An 11,974-nucleotide genomic window follows, 5' to 3' on the forward strand; every position below is an offset into this window, starting at 1 on the left:
AAAGAAGAGTAACGGACACTGGGTTTTGTCTCTTTGATATGGACATATTTTTTTTCCAACTGAAAAGTTTGGAGGCAAAAAATCAAAAGAGAATCATATGCTTCTCACATGCATCCACGTGTATTCACAACCCAGTCAGTAATTTCCAATATTAGTCAGTGCATGCAGAGACTTTTGGATATAAATTGGTACCCCTGAAAAATCTTTCACCAAAGACTCTATCTTTGGCAGGAAGCGTGTTATTACCTGGGTGTTTGAGTGCTATCAGGAAAAGCTGCTTCCATTGTACAACTAGTTCTACTGATATTCAGTCCCCAGGAATTAGAGTATTTATTTTTGAATAGCATTTGCTGCTCTCTCATCTGTTCCCTAGAAGTTTATATACATAGAGATCACACTTCCAGCTATAGGGATTTCCCATTGACACGAGATTATTAGAAAATATCTGACTAGAAGAAATCCTCTTCCCTTTTGTCTTCTATAGTGCTGCAGGATGGAAGGAGATACATGAGCTAGGTGCAGCCTGCCATCCTAAAGCTCATGGTTAGGAAGCATCTGCACACAGTTGGTAGACACAATTCCATGTGGAAAAAAGAATAAAACATAAAAACATTAAATGTAACAGGCCAACCTTTCAGCTGAGTAAATCAGCATTTCTGCCTTAAACTCACTGGAACTGTGCCCGTTTATATCATTAAGAATCTAGACAGTTATCTGGGCTTGCCAGCTCACTGTAGGGATAAACATTGCTTTAGCCAATTAAATGTTCATTAGGGGCAAGACAGAAAGGATAACAGAAGCCAAAACTCAGAACCAGTCAGCACTTACACTCCTGTTCTTTTATCAAATGAAACATTAACATTTTGTGGAACATCTCTGCAGGGTAAGCATAAGCCTACGGTAAATACTGGTTTGCATCTACTGGGGAGTCGCTTTATCTGTGATTTTGGGGTTTCTTTCTGCTTACTGGTATGTCAGCCTTCTTAGCATAGCACAGTTATCTCAGCATAAAAGTACCTTGCACTTATCACTAAACTTCCAGGAGTCATAGATGTGATATGGATACCTTAATCTGTAAAACTACTTCATCATAGTTTCAAACTCCCATACTGTGATACAAAATCACACGGATACAAGACCTAACCTGCAACCTACCTCTGACACTAATCTGACAGTGAACACCTGGAAATCAGAAAAGGACAGGAGCAGTTAGTCCAAAATGCAATTTCCACGTTATGCCTGGGAGACTGTAATTTACCCTGGTTATAAAGAAACAGTAAAAAGACTCATGTACCATGGATGTCTCATTTAAATCGCAGTCAGATTCAGCACCATCTGGCCCTCCACAGTCACCCTTGATTCATGCCCTGCATTAATAGGGGATTCCAGCCACAAGGAGCATAAAGCAATCTGTGCATGAAGCATCAGCAATCCCTGACATGCACCCTTTGGTTGGTTTTATCACTTGAGGTAGTTTCCCCTTGTGCTGGGGCACTGCCACGATGACTCACACACACAATCCCATTTGCTAACTTGGACATGCACATGTTCCAGGCTGTTCTTTCAATGAGGGTAAGATGGGATCTCATAATCCTGAAGCAAAACTCTTTCCAAAGGTACACAGCCAGGATGTGCTGGCTGGTTTTTACAGAGGTTTTAGAAAAGGCAAGCGAAAGTAGTAAGAGCTGATAACGCAAAACAGAAGAACAAAAGGACTAGACAAATACATTACAAACAGGTTAGTGCTCTTTTTTTATCCATCTAATGTCTGGTTTACTGGTTGGTTAGCTTCTCCCACTGCTGTGGCTCTAAAGCCTTTTTTCCCACTATGACCACACAGCCTTCTCCCCTGTGAGGGTGGGTATGGCAGGCTGCTCATAACTCTGTGGCACTTAATTGTAGCCCTCACCCTTCGGCCATGGCTCTCACATTTACAATGTCTGTCCCGATAAATTTCACATTTTTCTGGTTTAAAGTTCTGCTTCCTGATTTTCAAATCTTTTGGGGTTGGAGGAGAACAGGGAGATTGGGTTTGTGACTGTCGTGCTTCTCGAGGCGTGAAGAAATGGAGCCACTCGAGGAGGTGTTACAGCATCCTCAGAGATGGGTGAACTGAGGAGAATCTCTCTGGCTGAGGAATGAAGAAGGAAACCCAAGAGGACTTGTCAAGTCTTTAAGTTGTTAAATTCTGTGGTTTCTCAACTAATAATGAAGTCTCATTATCAGCACATTTGGATCCAGTCGTGCAGTCTCTCTGAAGTGATGACACAGTATTGTGGACCATTGCTATAGCAATGGTGAGCCCAACCTTGAGCAATAGCACTCAGGAGATGGAAGATTAGCCCAGCCATGCTGCCACCAGCACTGCACTGGGGTGTGTCTGCAGGTGTGTGCTCTCCTATTGCAACAGGATCATCCCTGGGGAACCAAAAGGGACTTTGACAGAGCCCTCACTGCACCATTAATAGCAGTTGTTGCAAGGTGAGGCCTATTTTTCCTTGCATATCTCATTTTTCCTGTGATCTTTGTCATTCGGTACATAGGATGAATTGTTTTTACAATATGTTTTTTGAGAGGAGAGAATATTATCCCTTTTAATAGATGCAGAATTGCACAGAGATACTAAGTCTAGAAGTATTAATTAAGTTAAGCTTTGAGACACGGAAGGCCTGATTTTTTTCAGAGTAGTTTTTATTCTAAAGAGTAAATTGCTCTGCACTTGTGCAAATCAGACTTTAGTGTCTCCAGTTAGATGTGGACCAGGCACAACATAAATTAATTACCTTTTCTGAAAAATATGGTTTAAATGTTTGCCTTTGCATTATATTCTGCAGCTGAATTCATGTTCCCAGGACAACTTCCTTAACCAAGAAACCATCTTCCCTCTTTCTGCAATCTTATGATTAAAAAACACATTTAAATTCTTCATTAATTCTTTGTCCCACTCACTGCAAGTGCTGGTCCCCTTATCCTGATAATTCCAGTCTTATCAAGATCTTTATGTCCAGGATCCAGGTTCTCTCATTGACACTTCTGCTTTCTCCTGACACTCAGTTCTTTTTTCTCCTCCAGTTTGCAGTATTCTCTTTGTCCAGTCAGCCTCAGAGATGCAGTGGGTGAAAGGACAGTTTAATCAAATCCAAACTTGGTGAGAGATTCAGATATTCCCACTGCTCCTAAATCTTTGGAGGCTTTGGATGATAAACTCTAGCAAGTTTCTGCTGCACGTGGGTGTGAACTGCAGTAGCCCCGGTGCCTTTGTCTTGGGTAATTTGCTGTGAGTTTTCAAAGGCACTGAAAAAAGCCCCTGCACCATGCAAAGAACATCCTCCTGCCACATTTCAAGTCCTCTCTCCGAAGTCCAAAGTCTCTGGAGCGTTTCAAAGTAAACATTCTCAGATTTCTCAGCACAGGATCATATCAGGGCTGATGTTGATCACCTTTAATAATGGGTTGCAATTCTTACCCTGCCTATGATGCAAGCCCTCAATTCCATATAAGTTGTGTTCCTGGAAGCAAATCTGCAGCTTTTATCTACATCTGTGCCTGCCACATCTATGCATCTAAAGACTTTTGTTGGTTTTTTTTTTCTCCCTTTCAAATTGAAGTCAGGATTGCAGTTTGCTTTCACTTAACTTTGCAATCTGGCTCTAACATCCCCGAGTGATATTTCCCCACTTTATCAATGAGGTCTGATTAGCTCATGGCAGCTGTGACAGAGAGAATCTTTGTCTTTTGAAGTGTCCATCCTTTCTGCTTTGCTCCTTTTTCCGCTGGCAGTAATTTCCTGCACCATTCAAGCACCACGGAAGTTGGAAGTGACAAATGGGACAACTAATCTGGTTATTAGCTGAAGCACAGGCTTTGCAGCAGCTTCCCAGGGTGAGCTGCACAAAAAGTGCTTTCTCACCGGGGGAAAATACTGACCTGGGCGTTGTCAAATCTCTTGCAGAGACAGGTCAGGTGAGTCTCTGATCCCATATTAAACAAAAGTAATTATTTTAATCCAAAGTGGTTTAAAGGGGAGAGAAAAAAAGACTCCCTAATGAAGACTTAATAGCACATTAAGGGATTTCAATGTGGACTTAAGTTCACCAAGATGGAAAATCATTGCATGAAATATGAAAGAAAATTGAAGTTGCTCACAAACAAGGACAGTTTACTGGTAACTTTTCAAATCTCAGCAGTTAAGAAAGAGTTTAAGTGTCTGGGTATCAGGAAAGGAGCCAGTTTATAAAGACTAGAGAAACAGGCCAAGTTCTGTTCTCAGGATGAACTTCACAGCAGTAGAATGTCTATGAATCTCCTAAAATAAAGCTAGGTTGGCATTTGCAGTCTTGGCTTGGACTCTACATAATAACCAGCTTCTCTTTCAGTGGGATTTGGAAGCGAAATCTGCAGCAGAATAATTGCCAGCATATTTTGCTGTAGATTTCCTGTATCTGCATTTTTGTGAACCCTTTCAACCTGCTAGTAGTCCAAATATGCTGTAAAATCCAGAATGATGTATTAAACAGTACATTAGTTTAGAAAGTCGTTACAAATGGACTGATTTCTGCAGTACAAGAAATATGTCCTGACCTCTAATGTCTTCTAACAGAAATCTTATTTTCCTCATTGACCACTCTCATTCCTAAAGTTCAGTGCTGCAAACATGACTCTCTCAACAGCCAAGTGCCCTTGTTCTCCCTTTTGTAACAGCCATTTACAACATTTTGAATTTACAGGACATTTTGAATCCACATCTGACACATCAGGTTTCATTTCAATCCCTGTACTAATATAGGAGAAGTAAGAAAATTATTTTCAAGGAGGAAAAAAAAAAAAGGTGACGAATGTGGAGGTAATGAAAGACAGCTGAGCTTGCAGTGACCCCAAAAAAGGATGTTTCCAGTAGGCTGACAAGCCTGCAGAGCTCCCATTAATAGTGCAAGTTATGGACATGTAGAGGGGGGAAATGGGCTCCAATTAATGTGTTTATAGAGGAAAATGCTGCTTCCAGTACACTGTTCCCCAGCTGAGCTGACAGTGACTTCCCAAGATAAGACCCTGCTGTTACTCAGCTTCTAAATAAGGGAAGAGGAGATTGGGCCATGGGAGTTCAGGTGGCGAAGGGAATTTGCCGTGGAGAATTCCAAGTGCTTACCTTGCAGTTCAGCCGTTCACCTGGTTTCTGGGGCTTTCTTATTTACTGGAAATTTAACAAACCTTGTCCTCTGTTGATAAGGAGTTTTAGTGCTCAGCTTAGTCCACCCATTTCCCCAAGCTTTTATAATGTCACATTTATTTTGGAGGCTACAATATGTTTGTTTGTAAGCCCTCACGTTGGGCAGCAGTGCATGTTAATTCCTGAAGCCTGACAGAATGTAAAATTACAACACAACAGTAAGAATGGAGTCCCTCTACTGATGTATAAAGCATGGTCATCCAGGGAAACTTGAGTTCCCCTCTTCAGGGAAACCTTTTGTAATTCAGAGCAGTTAAAGCCACTAGTTATTCAAGTAGGTTAATTCTCTCTCCAGTATCTTCTCTTAGATAGGTATCTTGGGAAGGATCTCTGATGTGGGCACATAGTATGATCTGCATCTATTCCACCTCAGGCTCTGATTTCACAAGCTTAACAAAGCTGGATTCACTCCATACTGGATTAACAGACTTCTAGCAAAAACAACTTGTGCTACAGGAAATGTGGTGGGTGACATAACAGGTTCAACTTGGTCCTGATCACATCCAGGCATCAGAGAATTCCTTGGTACTTTCAGTAGGAACAGGGTGCCACACACTCTCTTCTGAGTGGATCTTTTTGGATCCTCTTCATCAAAATGGATGAAGCTACACTGTGCCTGCTTCAAGCTTCTTTGTAGCTTCCCTTATATTAACTGTTCTTTCCCATTTCCTATCCTGGGCTGCTAAATTTATGCAGCCATTGTGCCTCATCTAAAGTAGAGATTAAGAAGTATGTGAGATGGTCTAGAATAGACAAATAAGAGAAGTATAAGAACAAATTGAAATTTGTCTCCTCTATTTCTAAAAGCAAATCACATCTCTCACATCAACAACAACAAAAAGAATAGGATAGACCCCTTCTTTCAGAATGATGGTGTGAGTTGGGGGTGAAGGTGTGTGCAACCACCTCACCTACTGGCAAGGGACTGTGCTTAGTTATGGAATTCACCTTATGTGCACATGAGGCACAAAGGATAGATGCTGCTTAAATTCCATGATGTACATTAAGGGCTTGTCCCAGCCTGCTGCAAAAGAGGTGAATGTCTGCAGGAGTATTTTGCAGAGAGGGGTTAGGAGTTCCATGACTGATTAGAAATGGCTAATTTTTTTTTTTTTTTTTTAGCGACACAAACTCATTTTAACCTGAGGGCAACAGAATCCCATTGTATAAGGGATCTGCTGTTCCCAGCCTCTACTCCTCACCATTCTGGCCCATATTCTTGAAGGCCTGTGTTTACTGACCATAATTGTTTGTCTGCACAAGCCCATACAAGCTGTGGAGGCAGACACAAGTGGCTGCATGAAGCAGAGGTGCAATGCCACTTATCCTCCTTTGTGCTATGCCCAGAGATTGGTGGGCAAATGATACAAGGGAAAAATAGTCCTTCTGTTTCATTCTTCTTAATATATCTTAGTATTCCCTTTCTTTTAATTGTACAGTCATCTGGATGAAGAGTTCACCTGGTATGAATGCAGTGATTTTGGTTCACACTGGTGGAGCACCAGGTTACAACAGGGAAGTTTCAAGGAGTAAAGAAAGAGGAGAAAATAGAAGTAGTTCATGGTGTATCATATTTTAGAAAAACAGACACTTCCAAGGGTGTCAGAACTGTTCCCCTTTCTTTGCTCTGACTCTTCAAATTTCTCCTCTTGCACCAAAACAGACTATTTGTTTATTACAGCAGGAACTAATATTTTCCCTGTAGCCAGTTAAAAGAAATACATCCTCTTTGTGGCTTTGAAAATCCCTACAGGATTATGAATGAATACTTCAAGAGTGTATTATAAATTCAGACATGTCTATTGGGCTTTCAAGTATCACAGCGGGAGCTTCTTACTGAGGCAACCTGAGGGTAAAGGCTTTCCCACCTTTCCAAAGTGACTCCTCCCACAAAATTTTCTTGGGCTGAAGTTAAAAAAAAAAAACCACCACCCTACCTAGTTGAGCTTCTTAGAGCTACTTCATTCTAAGCAGAGCTGAATATAGATATAATTTAGTACAATCACATAGCCAGACGTTGCTCTGGAGCCCGCTCAGTTTTCCTGCCACATGCAGCACCCCGCACACTCTTTAATGTAGGCTGTTGTTTCTGAAACCAATGTGCTTTTTATTTTAAAGTCTAAGCAGGCTGGTTAAAAAAAAAACCAAAACCCTTGTTTTCCAGCACGTGCTGCCCTAGATGTGCTGTGAGCACCTGTCATTATCTCCTCCAAATTCCGCTGTTGCTCCTCTTGCCAACTGGCAGCGCCACAGCGTTGTGACAGCGATTACAAAGTAGGATTAGACATAGCCCATTTCTCCCATCCCCTGCTGCGAGTGCTGAACCAGCAACTTTGCCATGTTTTGATCAGATGCACTCAGCACTGACATATAAATCAGGGACGCTGCTAAAGGGAGAGGGGAGGAATCGGCAGCAAAGAGGCAAAATCAAGGGCAACTCGGAAGGAAAAAAACGGGACTAAAGGGAGTTTCAAAAGCACATGGCTTTGGATCTATATGTACTTACTGCTAAAGGGGATGAGGGGTGTTGCTGCTTTCAAAAGAATTCACACTTTTTCAGGCTTTTCAATGCACATCACCCCAGTAAAAAAATTCCAGTGGGCTGAACCTCAAAATTAACTGCGAGATGAAAACGAGTTTTAACTGGAAAACGGAAGGGCAGTTGTTAAGAAGTCCTGTCAGACAGTCTTTGAAATTTAAGAACCACCTGCAGCAACTGGTGTAGGTGGTACTTGTAACACTATGCATGATGCTGACTTAATGGCTCAGCAGATGTGCATGGGTGTAACTTCTTCAGAAAGGCTCAAAGACATAAATACACTATCTCTATGGATGTCAGCTAAAAGTACAAGACATTATCAGGGAAATGTCAAAGAGGATGGAGATCTTCCAAGGATTTTACTTGATCTGTTAAATATCAGGGAAGAAAAGCTGGTGTCAAGGTGCTCCAGTGTTGTAGCAAAAGAGGAAGATTTGGAATCAGCAACTGTTCTTACAACATACAGGACAGAGAGCATGAAGACGTGGAAACATGTTGTGTCTGATCCTGTTTAGTGCCCAAGTGTGCATTCCCAACCCTTTACTAGCAGTTTTGTGGAAGTAGAAGCCATTAAAGAAATGGTCTTTCAAAAGAAACACTCTGAGGAAGAGGCATGAAGAAAACTTCCACAACAAGACATACTCGTTCCTGCATTATATTGCTGTGCCATTTGTCATAGTGCAATTACAGTAAAATCTACATATCTGTAGAAATTTTCACTAAACTCTCACTTTAGCACACAAAACCCCATGGCAGCAGAAGAAAAACCCTACAATTTCATCCAATCTTAACTAGTAGACAAAAGCCTACCCTTAGTTATTCCATTTTGTAGTGAACTTCTTGCTCTGAATGCAAGATTTCTACATTTCCATTGATGAAACTGGAGACCAACTTTGTCTGATGCTCTCTGTCTGGCTTATTAAACCTGTTAATCTCTACTCATAACTACAAATATAGAGATCATACCCCAGGTTAAGCATTTTCTAAAATTCTCTGGTGTAGACTCACACGGTACAATATAACCCTTAGTTTTAGTTGGCAAATATAACAGAAACAAGAATAAAAGCAATAAGATCTTAAGCACTTGAAAAAACAAGATTGTTATCTCCGGCTTTCCATTGCTACTAGTGAGAAAAGTAGCCAGCAATATGTAGGTCATCATCAGTAGCTGCTTTGGTAGTCTGAGAACAGTTTAAAGGAAGGAAGAGGTTTCTCTTTGTGGTTGAATAAGTTACTCTATACCCACGAAGTAGCTGTGTCTCACCCCCAAAGGGAGCAGCATTATCAGCAAATGAATGAACAGGGCATTCTGTGTTATGCCAGTAGCACTGTCTTTGAAAACAAGGGAGACAAGAAAAGTAGATTCAGTGTGGCTTTTATTTTCCTGTCTACCATTGTAATGGGGCTCCTCCATTAACTCCTTCTTGTCAGGCTGAATTGAAAGTCACAGTTAATAACTTACAGCAGCATCTGCTCACCCTCAGTGCAACAGAGCTCTGCAGGGCCTTTGGTGTGGAGAGACCTGGTCTGTGGGAAGAGATATGATCTCATACTGTTGGAGTCTTCAGGACAGCTGGAGGAAAAACAAGGGTGTGCTCTTAAACCAATCAGCTCTTCTTTAGGTCACCTGGAAACTCCAGGTCACACTTCTGCAGTGGTGAAAAATCTGGTGGATAAAAGTGTTCTGCTTCAACTAAGTTATCAAACCTTCAGTCCTTACTGATACCACCCCACTCACTTAATTAAGCTGCACTGAGTTTTCCCAGCAGACAGGAGCTGGATCTGAGCTAGAAAAGTAATGAATATTTTTATTTCCCAGCCATGTGCAATGACTGATCTGGATGATTGCCTCTTCTGCAGTGCGGGAATTCGGCAGCTCCCATCAGGGACAGGGAACACTCCACTCCAGGCCCTGTGGTGGCACCAGTACTGTGGTGTGGCTGTGCCAGGCAGTGATCCACCATCTGGAGACCTGTGTCCCACTGTCCTGACTGTGCAGGGCTGGGTCCTGGGCAGGCATGCCACCTGGCAGTGAGGGTTTCAACCTTGTCCTAATTATCTTTCTAATCCCTTAGACAAATTATATCATTACCATGGTATATTACACTATCTCCTTGAATGTGTTCTAGCCTAGACAAAATTACTGCAGCTAATACATTGCTCTACCTGGCTGAGCTGTGCAAGCAAAACTCTTACACCTCTCTGAAATCTGCACTTGGGCTTTTCCATGAAACCTCTCAGTGCTCAACTCCAAGTAACAGATCCATAATTGATTGCAAAATGTGCTTGGATTAAGTCATTATCTACCATTTCATAATGAGATATATCACACCCCTCAGTCAAACTGTTTAGCATTAACATTTGTTCATATCATCACACTTTGAGTAGTTTTCAAACATCAGAGACTGTTGGTGCCAAATTTTGTTTTGTCCTTCCATCAGAGTGTAGGACAGCAGGTTTTGGAACACTTCCTTTATTCCCTCTGTCAGGTAGGACAAATTCTGCCTTTAATCATACCCTAATCTCAGTGAACATTTGTGTCTGGAGTGCTGACGTCTCCCAGTATTGCCACAGTGATTGTTTCACAAACCATTTGGCTGGGTCTTTTCATGTTGTCATGTTGCCATTTTTTGTGATGTGATTTTTCCCTGTCATCTTCACCTGTGCCCTTTTCTGAATGGAGTGCAAGGAAAAAAACCCTGAAAAGTGTGACATATTTTCCTAGTGCTAATCTTCACTGTTTCACTTTTCTTTCCTTCCTTTTCCATCCCTTCCCTTATTTCACTAGATTCTTTTGCAGTGGCCTAGATTTAACATCCTTTTACAGCTGATTCTTGCAGCTGCAAAGCCCTGCTAATATCACATTGTACTAGTCAGAAAAAAAATATTTAGGGCAAGGACAGTCTGTTTGGTCTATGTTAGCACACAGACGTCTTGAGACAGAACTGAAACTCAGAGGTACTGCCACAATGTGAAGTTTAGCAGGGGCCAAAATACCTATATCCACACCTCTGTAATGGATAGAGAGAGGGGAAGGTAAATGCATCTAGAATGTGAATGGAAGCTCTCTGTTTACTCACTTTACTTCTGATCCATAATGCCCCTACTCCCCTTTATTTTTTCAGAGGTCACCTACTTCCTTACTTGCCCTTCTATAACCCCTGTCCTCAACCTTTTCATACCCCTGATATTTTTGCTCCTGAGTTATTGGTGTATTGTTCACAGCTACTCACCGTGGCAGAAGGTAACAATGGTAATGATCCATTGAAAAAACTCTTAAAATTGTTACCTAAAAATTCTAGTGTTCCAAAGCAGCCTAAAGAGGACAATTCCCAAACATGGCAGCATGAGGCCATGCATGAGTTTGTTTTTCTGTTCCCCCGGCCACAAATCCAGCAGAAGAGATTCCTGGTTTCCCTTCCAAAAAGCCACTAATTCCTGAGTGTTTGTCATAAATTACCATCTGTTCCCTTTTGCTGATTCAGTGTTTGGATGGTTGCTCTCTATACCAGACCTTGTATCAACTTTGAAAGCAAAACCAACAAAAAGCAAACCTTGCATCTACTTTTTCCTCGGTTTCTATTTTTAAACCAGAAAATGTCACGGTTCTGCTTCGGGACACAACCAAAATAAAGCAGTGATTCAGAAGAAAATAATAAAGGGGCCAAGAATAAGCAGGAATGAGAATTTCTGCAATCTAACAGAATGCAGAACCACAGGCTAACAGTATGTGGAGGCAAAAAAAAGGAAGCCTTGTCTGAAGAACTTGCAAGTAACTAAAGAACTGTGGTTCCCCTCAGTCGAGTGACTGTATCATCAAAGGGCTTTTTGCATCCATAGCATCCAACAAACTAGTTTGAAAGTCTCAGGAATTTAGATAGCATCCTCTTCTTGGATTCTGAGTGGGGCCTGCTGGATGTGACACTGAGCTTTGTTCCCTGGTAAGCTAAAGATCCTTTTCTCTGTTTAAGGGGGTGTGTGTGAGCCGGAGTGGCTGTGTCAGAATGGATGATCTCAGCTTCTTGAGTGGCTTTAATTGTATGGGCTAATCATCCCTTACAGGCTGATTTCATTTATTCTGTTGGAGCCTCTATGTAGCACAAACAATGCAAGAATAAATAAACACGAATATTAATCATTCCTGGCATCGTAACTGTTGAGTGTTGCAGGGGACCAATGTGAAAATGCTGACAAGCAATGCAGGGAGG

The 11,974-nt window shown here is 41.6% G+C and overlaps 1 long non-coding RNA gene across 1 annotated transcript in view; it reads right to left on the reverse strand.

Annotated features, from left to right (window-relative positions):
* LOC113951372 overlaps window positions 1–5,208 on the reverse strand; it is a 32,690-nt gene extending 27,482 nt beyond the window's left edge. The window contains exon 1 of the long non-coding RNA XR_003529125.1: window positions 5,147–5,208. This is a non-coding gene — a long non-coding RNA (uncharacterized LOC113951372). The remainder of the gene's footprint in view (window positions 1–5,146) is intronic.
* Between the last annotated feature and the right edge of the window lie 6,766 nt (window positions 5,209–11,974).

Source organism: Corapipo altera, unplaced genomic scaffold (assembly GCF_003945725.1).
Source record: "Corapipo altera isolate COAL_440 unplaced genomic scaffold, ASM394572v1 67, whole genome shotgun sequence".
In the NCBI taxonomy this organism is placed as follows: Eukaryota; Metazoa; Chordata; class Aves; order Passeriformes; family Pipridae; genus Corapipo; species Corapipo altera.